The following is a 12,412-nucleotide window of genomic DNA, read 5'->3' on the forward strand; positions in this document are numbered from 1 at the left end:
GTAAAATAGAGCAGAAGAACTCGAAAGAAAAACATTTTATTCAAACAAAGCATTTTGCTACACGGAATTGAGAGAAATGTCCACTTGAAAACAGTGCTTTCACTTTGAAATGAATCCAAAGGGGTTTTTCGAACCGTCAAGTAAGAATCCAATGCTCGTAATTTAAGAACCTTCCAGAAATTTCATGGTAAAATGATTCTCCACCACTGAATTGGGAGGCCCAGTTATTGTAGGCCTTATATTACCCAGTTATTGTAGGCGAGTATAACGACTAGAAGTTGGAGTGTAATTAACTTCAGCTTTTGAAATGTTCAGCTTCATTTTGAAATGCAAGTTGTTCGACTGAAACATAATTGAAGCGTTGAAGTGTTGTGTTTACTGATAAACGTTGCTTTTTTTACCTTTGGTTTTTGAGGTTTGGTTCAAAATTAAAATCAATAAACCAACTAACCAACATGGCTTTCTTGGAACATCAAAGTGAGAAATACGACGAGTGCAGTCGGATAACGTTTTCCCATTTACTAAAGTCACAACCCTTGATGATTGTTTTTGTAAAGGCTGGAAATGTGGTAGCCACTTGCCAGTATTGCGTAGTGCGATACGGTCCACTAACTTCACTTTTGCCATCCTCTTGCATCCTTTTCCACCATGAACCTAGACACGGGCCAACAACCGATCAAGACGGTCGAGTTCTTGGAGGCCATTGTTTTCTCTTGCATAAAGTACGCTATCAAGAGTTTTCCTTTCTTCTAAACGCCGCACCACTTCTGCTGCGCTGGAAGTTGAAATGTTGATAGATTTTATAAAGAAAGCCCAGAAATCATCAACTGGCTGGCAGGGGGGTGGTAGGGGATGTGTTGGGGGATGGAGCGAAAAACAATAAAAAAATATTTATCTTCATCTGGCAGCCTCAGCTCGGAGCCTGCTCAGTTGACGTGGTTGGAGGCAACACCGAGAAAGTTATCTCGACGTGTGGGGTGGTGTAGGAAATGCAGTGGGCGGATTGTTCTAACGCACCTCAATTTCTCTTCCTCTCCCCTACCCCCTCCACACTCGACCACTCTTTTCCCAAAGCATCACGGATCGTGCACAGGTACAGAAAAGGGTAAAAAGATAAACGAAACCAACCCCCGGACCTTTGCGGCCCGGGTCGACTCCGACGAGCCAGCTTTCGCTTCGCGATGGGCCTTTTCTGTTTTGTTGTCTTCCGGTTTTTGAATGTTTAATTTATGGCGCTTTTTCAAACAGATCGGTGCGGTTCCGAGCGCTGGGAGGTTTTGAGAGCTGGAAAAGGGAAGGATGGTTGGTCGTTAAAACTTTTGCGATACGCGCTGCTCCATCCAGTGGCATCCGTTGGCGAATGAACCGGGCAGAGCTTCCGTTTTCGTTTGCAAACGTTACTACCTGAACCGTACGCGCGTGAAAAGCATCCACGAGTGCGAGTGAGAGAAAGCGCCACAGTGAGAGACTTGATCCGGGAAGGGTGAAAATGATGCCGTTTTGCAAACATGGCCGACAACACCGGCTGCGCATGGGGAGAGCGGGGGGGACCCGGACTGTCGGTGCTGGATTGGATTTTAATTAAGATTTCTATCGTGCCGATGGACGGTCGGTTTGGACGTTTATTATTAAGCTAGCTAATAGTAATTATCTGCCACGCGGTCCCGGGCCACGGGCTGAGTTTTAAATCACGCAACTGTTGCCCGGATCTGGAAGGTATAAAGCAAAGCTAACGACGTAGAAAATGGTTACAAAAATCCCCCCCAACTTGTTTTATCAGATTTGGAACCGCACGGAGCGTCGAACGTTCGGTAGCGGGGTTCAAAATGATAGTAAACAGCGTACAGCGGATGAACCGATCATAAATTCGTATGATAATTTAAGTGATGGCAGCTCGATTCCAGATTAGCTTCAAGCCATATAGCCTAGTTAGGGTTAAAGAGCGATCGGATTTTCCACAGCTCTTGGCATAAATCATCTTCGAAATAGAAGGCAGAAAGAATGGGTGCCGTCATAAATCACGCCATTTGATAATAAACATCAGTTTCGATTCTTTCCTGATCCAGCAAATCTAACGAAATGTAAAAAGAATTGTAATATTTTTAGAGCTGTATATGTTATTTTTTTGCGCGTACATACATTGAAAAGATTATTCGTTCTCATAAAAAATCGTGGTGCTTCTAAAGCACTTGTTAATACCCAATATATCTCTCTAGTTGATTGTTCCACATTTGTTCGAATTAATTAAGGGTATGGTAGCAATTTAAAGGATACTACTGTTTGAGCTAACGTTTGTTTTTTTATGAACAGTCGTTTTTTTCTGGTGTGCAATTCTTGATTTGAAGCACATCTTAAATTGTTTATTTTCTTAAAGTCACGATTAAACTTGCGGAAGCAAATGGTTCCCAGTTGAATAAAACATAAATTTACCAATGTTTTTTATTATTATTGATGCCATACTCTAAATTTTAGGATTTATCCGATTTATTTAATATTGGACTAATATTAATTTGAAATATGAGAGATGTTGTTCACTAGTTAATGTAGTAAATTACAGATACAGTCAAGGCGAAACTTCTTACGTAAAAATTGTTGAATTAATATTTCGTGTATTTTATCTCATCCATTGATAACTAAATTCAAACAGAATTACAATGATGTGTTGTTATTGATCAACACTATTTCTTATAAATTTCTAGAGAAAGACTTTATTATTCAAGAAACCCCTATTTTGTAATCGTCATAGTTTTTGTACAATACAATCGTATTTTACTTAACAATTAAAAGCAGGTATAACTAGCAGATAACGGTTTTTAATTTTAAAACTACCTTGTGCATTCAGGAATAACATCTAATGTTCCCTGTATCGGCTTGCTAGCGGGCAAAAAGCCCACCAGTTGTAGGATGCTCGTATTCCTCGCGCTGACAGTCGATAATTCAATTTTTTAACTTCCCAATCGCTTCCAAATCTCCTACAATTTGCTGCTTATTCTGCTCTTCTTTTTCAATATCTCCCGCTGCCGAATCACGATATTTTGTCCTATTTTCACGTGTTTCCACTGCTTCCATCGATCAGCAGGATCTTTCGTGTAACTTGATGATTTCCAATCAATATCGATACCCATTTACCGGGCCAGTGAGTGCCTGCAGGAAATTGCTACAATCCTGTCCCTGCCCTGCCGGGCGCAGAAGAGAAAACTGGGATGGAAAATAAAAGCTCGGTACCCGAAAGCAGATGGTAGAAAGAGGTTGGAGGAGCTTGGGGCGATGTTTTTTTTCCCTCACCAGGACAGACACGGGTTGTGGAAGGAAGTAAGTTCAATTATAGTTTCACTATTGAAAATCCTCCCGCCGAATTGCACCTCCCTCCGAAATGCACAGCATACTTGCAAACACTCGCCCACCAGGAGGGAAACCATGGTCATGAACAGTTCATTTAGCCCGGCTACATACGATCCGACACTGCACTCAGCGAGACTGTGCCGTGCGATAAGAATCTCGAATTTCGGCACAGGAATTTCCAACAAAAATGCACTCCATCAAGAGACACCACGGACGGCAGTGCATTCCCGCTGGCCAGGCATACGGTTGGCATGGGTTCATTATTCATTTTATTTATTTGCTGTACGAGCAGGAAAAGTGGAAATGTGATCAATAGTCGATTGTAGCCACGGGAAGACAGGGCCGCGGGAGTGGGGTACGCGCTTCGCCCTGAAACCATTCAATCGACCCAAATTGGGAAACATCGGTTGGCTCACGGTGTATGTGTGCCTGTGGGTTTATGTGTTGCAGGGAGGCACAATCGGGACGCTCTTACACGGCTTGTGGCTGCCCGTAGCGTTGTAGAATAAGCCCACTGGGGATCCTGAAGGATCGAATTGAATTTCGCTTTTTTTGCAAGATACTCCACATGCCAAGTTGGTTTTTTTTACGCGATTGGGATGCTGTACTTTTTTCTTCTACCACACTTTGGCCTCTGCTAGCTTAGTGGCATTTAGACAGGCATCATCAGCCGTAAAGAGGGGCTTACCGAGTTCGAGTGAAACGTGAGATGCTCAGCTTTGCCAAACACTGAACCCTGCCAAAGACGGGGGAATAAAGGAAGAGCGCGGGAGGGGAAAATGTGGAGGAAGGATTGGTAATACGGCCAGTCCGTCAGGACGTCGACTGACTAGTCGTTTTTAATTTGTTTCCGTTGCATAGTCTAATTTTCTAAACTCAATAGAGGGTGCCTCTTATTGGCCGCCATTTGAATGTCCCACGGGTAAGAACTGCGAAAAAAAAACTATCTAGGTTGAAAAGGAATAAATTCTAGCGACCGGAATAAATGTACCAGTGTGATCTAATTCTTTTTGGGATGTATAACAAGTAAACAGAAAATTATTTTCAACCTTCAATTTCAGGTTTTTAAGTCAAAAACTGGCATGGAAAATTATTATTTTAAAAAAAAAGTACAAGAAACACGTCGGAATATTTTTTATTTGTCGTTATCGTTATATTTATCGAAAATTGCGCTAAGCCATATAAATAATTTTCGATAACTCGTTAACAATACATAATGACGTATGGAATCACATGAAAATCTATATCGTAATTTGAGTGTGAAACCACTTTGCAGAAGAATTATTTTCACGAAAGTAGGGTTTGAATTAGATTTCCGACGTACATACATCACTATTTAGATTGAACATTTGGCTGATTCAAATTTTGAAATAGATATTTTATATTATAAAAGGAAGCTACGCTCGTTTTTATGACCTATAACTATGTAAAACGCTACAAACTTAATGCTTCTGAAACAAGTGTAATTTCATCTTTCTAATATTTGTTAGCCGAACGAATAATACGGGGAATGTTTAAACATAAATCTTCAATAGCACAACATCTATTTATGTTCATTTGTACAATAACTTTGGGAAAAGTGTGGAATATGTTTAGCTTTTTAGACTAACAAATAAATAAATGGATGAATAAAATAAAATTACCTCTATGCAATCAAAAGCATGTGGTTTTGCGATTAATTGTGAGTTCATAAAATGAACCAGAGGCCTCCGCTTCGGACTCGCAAGGGGCATCGTAATTCGTGTATGAAATGTATCAAAGCATCTGTTTGTGCCGAGGTAACCGTTTTCTACGGGAAATAAAGCGAAAAAACTGCCCGAAATGAAACGAAAATTCGATCCTAGCAATTCGTAGCAAATTCGTTGCTGCTGCCAGAAAACTGTTCAGATTTTATCGCCAAGGCAACCCTGTTGGGCTGTTGTTGTGGGGTGAGCGCCGTAAAAGGTCAGCCAGAGCACACACTCTGCGGTTGATGACCGACTGGTTTTGATTTCTCTAGCCAACCGAGGCGAAACCAACGCTTCGTCGGCGATTGGTGGAGTGTTTGAGGAAAAGCCGAAAAAAAGGAGTAGAAACAGAGACATAAACGTGAAAAATCGATCAAGCTTCGGGCTGCGGCTTTGATTCACTTTCACTCCACCGTTCAATGGAGACGCCTCTTCGGATGTCATGTTTGATGAAAACAACTGACAAATTCAATTGAACGGCAGCCGAGAGCGCTGCCAACTGTCAAGGGTTTCTTTTTCCATCCCACCCATAGTTCAAATCGGCACAGAATCGGTAGCTCATTTATGCAACCATGGTTTTCCCCCCACCGGCATTTGATTATAGAGAAAATCATCTTCCTCGAGTGTTTGAAAACAAAGTGGAAGACATGGTGGGGGAGGGTGTTTGTAGTGATGGTGAAAAACGACGACGACGGTTTGTGCTTTGAAATTGAAAAGTGACAGTCCAATTTTATGCTTGCTTAACTCTTTCACTTGCCATTCGACAAAGCGCACCGCTTCGATCGAATTGAAAGGGAGACCGGGGACTGACAAGGTGGTGACGGGGTTTCTTCTGCGAAGGTTCCTATTTAGAAACGAAATGTCACCGACCAATTGAACGAAAGCTCTCACCCCCGCGTTGGTGTGAACAAAAGTGAAGGTGAAGGCTTGTGAAGGGAGAAAAAAAGGCAACGCCCGTTTTCTTTGCGGGATGAGAGTTTCAAAGATACCGAGAGGGCAAATAAAGCACAGTGTTCGTAGAATGTCTCCTTTTATCCTTTCCGAAACGGAATGGCGACATTTCAGTCAAAAAATGGACGACCACCCAAGGGATTTGTTTGATTTTGGGTGCGAAACGAGGTTCACTCCGAGGGTGGCCCCGTCGCTGCGATCCCGAGGTGTAGAGTGTCGTCCGATTTGCTTATTATCAGGTGCCACCATCACCGGCAAGACCACCACCACCACCATCATCATCATCATCATCGTCACGGGTAGCGGGCGTTGGAGATATCTTCATTGGGGAATGAGGTTCGTGTAAAGTCGGCGTCGTTATCTGTCGGTGTCATTATGTCGTTTTCGGGTTGTTTTTCAAGCTCAACAACCAAACGGGGTTGGACCGAATAATGACCGAAGGTAACAATTTGCATACGTCCTGCTCCTGGTGGTCTTTTGTGCGAGCTTGTCAAAAATTTCCACAAAGCCTGCATGTCACATCACTCGCTCGTGTCAGTGTAGTAGAACTAGAAGGTCTTACTGACCCACGTTAGATGGTTGATACTCTATGGGAACCAGGAAAATGTTCCATTCGAAAAGAATCCCCATGGTGGTAGGCATGAATTGAACATGTTCATGGGTTTTTTCCCACACAATCTGCTTCGCCTAACCCGTTTCAGGCTGTGTGACCCGTTTCATGGCATGTTCATATGCCTGTCATACGATGTATATTATAATTGGCCAACACCAACAGAAAGTAGATGAATTTCCAAGCCTACGCTATGAACCAGACAACGGTTTCTCGCAGCTTTAATAACAGGAACCAGGCGCCTCCATTAGCATTGAACATATTTGTAAGTACCAGGCGTCTCCATCAACAGTGTGAAGAGATTTTTAATTGAAAACTTTATCTGAAGTATGTTTCATATTGCAAAAATCATAGGTATCATATTGAAAAAAAGGTAAAAATTTTAAAATTCTTTAACCACAACTAACCCATATGGTATTTACATATTATTTATTAGATCCAACCGCTGAAATTCAGTCGTACGACACAAACACAACGTAAGCGTTCAATATTGGAATCATACTACAATCTATTTTATCAATTAAATGCGTGGAATTTATTTTTTGAATATTTCTAGTTTTTTCTATCCATCGAAAACAGTTTTAAACCGATTAAGGTTGAGTATTTGCAAACAATTGAAGACAACTGTTGTTGGCTAAATTCTTGACAAAAGAATAGATGCACTAAAAAATTGTGTATTCCAAGTAAAGAAATACGGTTATCATTTCTAAATACTGTGATTGATATGATGATAGTTTATTGAAAATTAATTTTAAACCTAAATTAAGCTGACTTGAATTTATGTTCTTCAAGTTGTCAAATTAAACACACAGGAGAGTCTCGATAATTCATGTTATTGAGTGATATTTTATTTTTTCTCACAAAATGTGTACATCTTTTGAGTTATAATCACAGTTCACACTTCAAAATTGCTTGAACAATCCTTTTGTGGCCAAACAATAAGAACCTTTGAAGTCTTCATCGTTTTAAAGAGTCAACCAACGCAGTCACCCAAAATTGTGGCCACTAGCGGACCCTTCCCAACCGATGCGTCTTCATTTGGGAGCCAAATACTCATTAGGCAAGCTATGATTGCTCTTTAAACTTTCGCATTACCATTCGTCCCCCAGCAATAGCGCCTGGTTTGCCGCAGCTACCCTCGTGGCGTCGGAGAAAAGTGTCCAAAGTTACCATAATAAACATGTTTGTTTTTGTCAGATTTCCTTGGACCATCTTCGAAACCGCAGCGAGACAGTTTCCCGGACAGTGTTCCCACCCTAGGGCAAAACACTCCCACCGGATGGCGCTTTTGCTGGCCCGAAAGTGGGCATGAGAGTGGGGATAAATTGTTTTGTCTGAACGGACAGCAGAAGGGACAAAAAACGGAACGCGTGGAGGAAAAGTGACCCCTCGGTCGGTTTAGTTTGGTCCGGAGTTTCTTCCCGCCCGGTGAAGATTCGCGTTAATGGTTATTATCCGCCCGAGGATTACCGGTTAAAGGTTTTCCGTAGGGCACTCCCCGAATGGCCACATTTGAGTCGAGTTGGTTTCGGTGGAAATTTCCTCCCGCTTTTATGTTGTGTTTTTCATCCACTCGAAAGCGTTCGACGTAAACCGGGAAAGGGAATGAAGCCGACCGAGAAAGGGAAGCGCTGTTGGAGTGTTTTGAATCAACTCCCCGAACCTCCCGGGTCACCCATTTTCTTCGTCTCTCTCTCTTCTTCGCTTCCTGTTCACTCCTGTGTATGAGTTTCCCAAAGGTCAAAGGCAACCGGACTTTCCAGTGCGGAGTAAACAGCAAACACTCAACTCATTTGAATAGTCTTGTGGATGGTACTGGTCACCATTTTACCTTCAAATTACTCGCCCCCAGTCCGACTGTAAGTTGAAAGTATGTTTTTTCTTTGTTGTTGTTGTTGTGATGTTGATGTTGGTGTTGTTGTCGGTGCTGTTGTTTGCCGCCAGTTTCACTTTCATCGTTTAGCCTACTTTGGTCCCAACAAAAGGGGAAGCTTCACTTTTTTTTTTGCTGTGTCTTGTTTCCCTTTTTGTGTGTTTCTTTTCTGTTCGAATACTTTCCTAAGTCCAATGGCTAAGTGGAGTCTGAAAACACTTCGCACTGTACAGCAATGGTAGCATCTTACAAATCCAGTTGCTGAGAAGTTGTACGACAAAAGAAGCAAACAAAAATGAGCAAAAAATAAAATACAGCAAAGAACCGGAATGACCTCAGAGGAATGGTGAAACTTTCGTTTCTGGAGCAACGAAACTGGCACCCTCTTTCCGACCACTTCCCGTAGCGGGAGTCAAGGGAGCAGCTAATGCTTACGAATTTAATTCCATTCAATTTTATTATCGCATTAATTAGGAACAAGTTTTGCTACTACAAACCGGCCCGTGCCAGTGGCGCCTGCGGCGGAGAGGTGAAGTGGACATTTTTTTCCCCCACCTAAGGGGTAAGCGTGGCCCTTGCACGGATTCCTCTCGTTCATCTTTCACCGTTTTTCGCTGCCCATTGTACTACGGAACCTTTGCTTTCGAAATTATATTTGTTTCTTCACTGTCCGGTGTGTTTGCTTTCTCACGCTTTACTTTTTCATTGGCACTAGTTTGGCCACATCCGGCACCCCCGGAAAAGGCCATCGGCTAGCCGCCTACCGCCTTCACTTAGTCCGCCGAAGAAGTAATTGAATAAGTTTGGATCATGAATATTTAAGTAGTTTTCAAAGATGCAGCCCTTTAAACCCCTTTTTCGCTCGGGCTTCTTCGGCTCCCTGAGGCTGATAAATAATGAACGCCGCCTTTAAGCTGGAAAGGCAATCGATTGTTGGTTGCGGGAGCAAACGTTGGTTCCGGGGAACTCGTGCTTTGGGGTGGGAAGCATAAATTAGAGCTATCCTAGGGCCGTTTGTGATGGGCGCGTTTGGCGGCGAATCGAATGGTGGTTGTTTGGTTTGGTTAGCTCCATTTTGGGAATTTACATCGATCGGAGAATTTTCCAACGATCCGAGTTTTTCTCAAACAACACAAAGTTCGAGTTCGAGGTATACAGGCGTTGTTATGGCGTACGAAAGGCATTCGATTTGTTTTGAGAAACATTCTAGGAAGCACATCAAATTCAGCAATAAGCCGGAAGTTTTTTTGGAAAACAACAGGAAACAGGAAAAAAGGATGCATACCAAGAAGGAAGCTTGAAAAAGGGACTCGCTATTTAGCGAGCTCGAGAGGGAGGGTTGAACTGTTTTACATGTGTCACTTTTGACGTGGCCTCCGGTGTGCACACATTTTATCTCGCCAATGTACGAGCCCGATTGCAGTGGCCTAGTTACGGGATGCGTGGTCTCCGGCCAACACTGGCCATCGCAGGCCGCCGGGTTCCCGCCAACTGGGGGAATGATTAATGGCAGTTAGCAAATGTGATGGATTTATTCTCGCTGCTCGTGAACGATCGTGATTCATGAACCATTTATTTTACTGGCACTGGCCCGGAAGGAGGAGGATGACAACGGAAGGACACTGTGTGTCCGAATGGGCCATTCGTGGCCTCTTGGGAGAAGCCTCGTTGGTGATGGAAATTAGTGTTACAGGCCTTCGACTGTCTGTCGCTTGCACTGGTAATGAGCGAGCGACGAACGGATGGCCTGTTGTGGATGTAAGGGTTGGTGGAGCTTCCAATATCGTACAATTTCTCTCATGGGAAGGAAGATTTTTTCTCTTTATAGTATAGTATGAGCACCTGGTGTATCTCCACGGAGATTTCATTTTGATTGGTCATGACGAGTAAGCTGATTTTCGTATTAGCAAATATTTTTGATTGATGTTACCATAGAACAGATAATTAAGTTCTGAAGTTACACCTGTTTGAACAAAAGCTAATGTATTTGAAACATTTCTTTAGTTTAATAGTTGCATTGGGCTTAGTAGTTTTGGAATTTGTTTGGACAAACAAGTTTTTTTTAATTATTATCCATGCTATGTGACCAATCATTGTTCTTGTTTTCGTCTCTAATTTTGTCCCAGTTGATCAATAGTTCGGTTTTGCTAATTTTGAATGTACAAAATCTACTTCAGTTCCAACATTGTTATTTAACTTTTTTCAATATTTTGAAAGATTTTTAAAATTATTTCATCCATTAAATATTTTGATCCAATCAATAAACATTAAAAAACATCACTCAAAAATATGAGGTTCAACTTAGAGGAATAGAGACTGACAGGAATGAACTGACAGAAATTGCTGCATGAAAGCTACAGTAAAAGCGTTGTAGTATGAATAATAAGGTATTACACAAGCGAAAAGGCTGTATATCCATCTCGTTAAATGTTCAAGCTGGGCATTCACAATGCTACATAGTACTCAAAATATGTCCAATTATTTTATTTGAGATTGCTTTGCCAAAAGCACCGTAATAAACCATATAAGTAAAATTTTCGTTTGTTGAAACAAGTCATACATTTCGAAAATTAGTAAAGATGCATCATTCCATGAAAAGTTCGTTATCCACTTACTATATTCACTGAGCTTCCAACGAATGACAGCATCTGCTAAAAACAACAAGCCAATCGGATGTACCACTTAAAGATATCAATCTTGTTGGTGCCTTGTTTTTTTCCGAAACCAACGAAACACCGTTTGTAACCAATAATCTTTCCCAGGGAACACTTCCTTACACCAAACTAGATTCGACAACTCAAAAAAACAAAAAGTAACCCGGTGTAATAAAAGGCGAATAACAGCAGATGGTCTTCAATTCCCGATTTCATATCCGCCCCCCGGTAAGCTTAACAAGTCCCAGCTCGTCGGAGATTCAAAGCTTTATCTGTTTTTTTTTTCGTAACTTTCCTGCCCAAGCCAACAACCAAGAGACACGAGTAAAAATAGGAAGAAAGGAAAAACCCCTGTCCGAACGACCCAAAAAGTACGACGCTTCAATCGATTGCCTTCAACTTGAGAAATGATACACAGGCGAATTGGTGAACGGCGTCCGGGTCGGATGGTTGTCACCGAAGCCACTCCGGAGCTCCGGTTCATAATCTGAGAAAAATCGGAAATTCTTTTTATTGCGACACTCGGTCAGCAAATGTCACGGATAGAAACATCCCGCAGCCGAAGCGGAAATCGAAACCGGGACGAACGGATGGACGGACGGTGGAATTCGGGTTTTTATAATGCTCTCGAAATGGTGTCTCGTTTTTTAATGCTTCTTCTCAATGGCTAGCAGTGAAAGGGCAGAAGTAGCTCGTTTGAAGTGAACTTTTTTCTTACCGGTTTGTTAAAACTGTAGCAATCTGTCCGGTGCGAAAAATACTTCCGAGAGTTTGTCCGCGGTTGTATCGGGACGCAGTGTTTCCGGTGGGAAAGTAAATATCAGAAAGCGTATCGATCGACCGTCGATACCTTTATGAGCCTGTTTATCCTCACGGAGGCGTCGACGCTGCTGGTCATATAGAAGACCATCGTGGAATGGCAGGGATTATGGCATCTTAAGGTTAATTATCCGTGAAATCATTACGACCATGCTGGTCGGTTTGGAAGGTCCTTTGGAAGCTTTAAACTCCATATCTTACCATATGGTGGCATTTAGAGCTGAAGAAACTATGTTATGTCTTGTAACGACGAGACTTGTGCAGTGGTGTGCTGCAGGAACTGAGTCAGGATGTTTCGATGAATGTATTTCCACATGCTACGTCCGGTTGGGGCGCAACTCGTACGCATTCGCAACTTACGTCCCAAATTTTGCCCACTGAAGCGAATTTAATTACGGTTTTGGTACCTAACGTCGCTTCGGATCCCAGAGAGTTC

The 12,412-nt window shown here is 42.2% G+C and overlaps 1 protein-coding gene across 1 annotated transcript in view; it reads right to left on the bottom strand.

The window, feature by feature from the left end:
• The window catches only part of LOC131287469 (cytoplasmic polyadenylation element-binding protein 4-like), a 218,446-nt gene that overhangs the window by 96,386 nt on the left and 109,648 nt on the right, over positions 1 to 12,412 (bottom strand). The gene's annotated exons all lie outside the window — the stretch shown is intronic.

This window comes from Anopheles ziemanni, chromosome 3, assembly GCF_943734765.1.
Source record: "Anopheles ziemanni chromosome 3, idAnoZiCoDA_A2_x.2, whole genome shotgun sequence".
Taxonomy (NCBI): Eukaryota; Metazoa; Arthropoda; class Insecta; order Diptera; family Culicidae; genus Anopheles; species Anopheles ziemanni.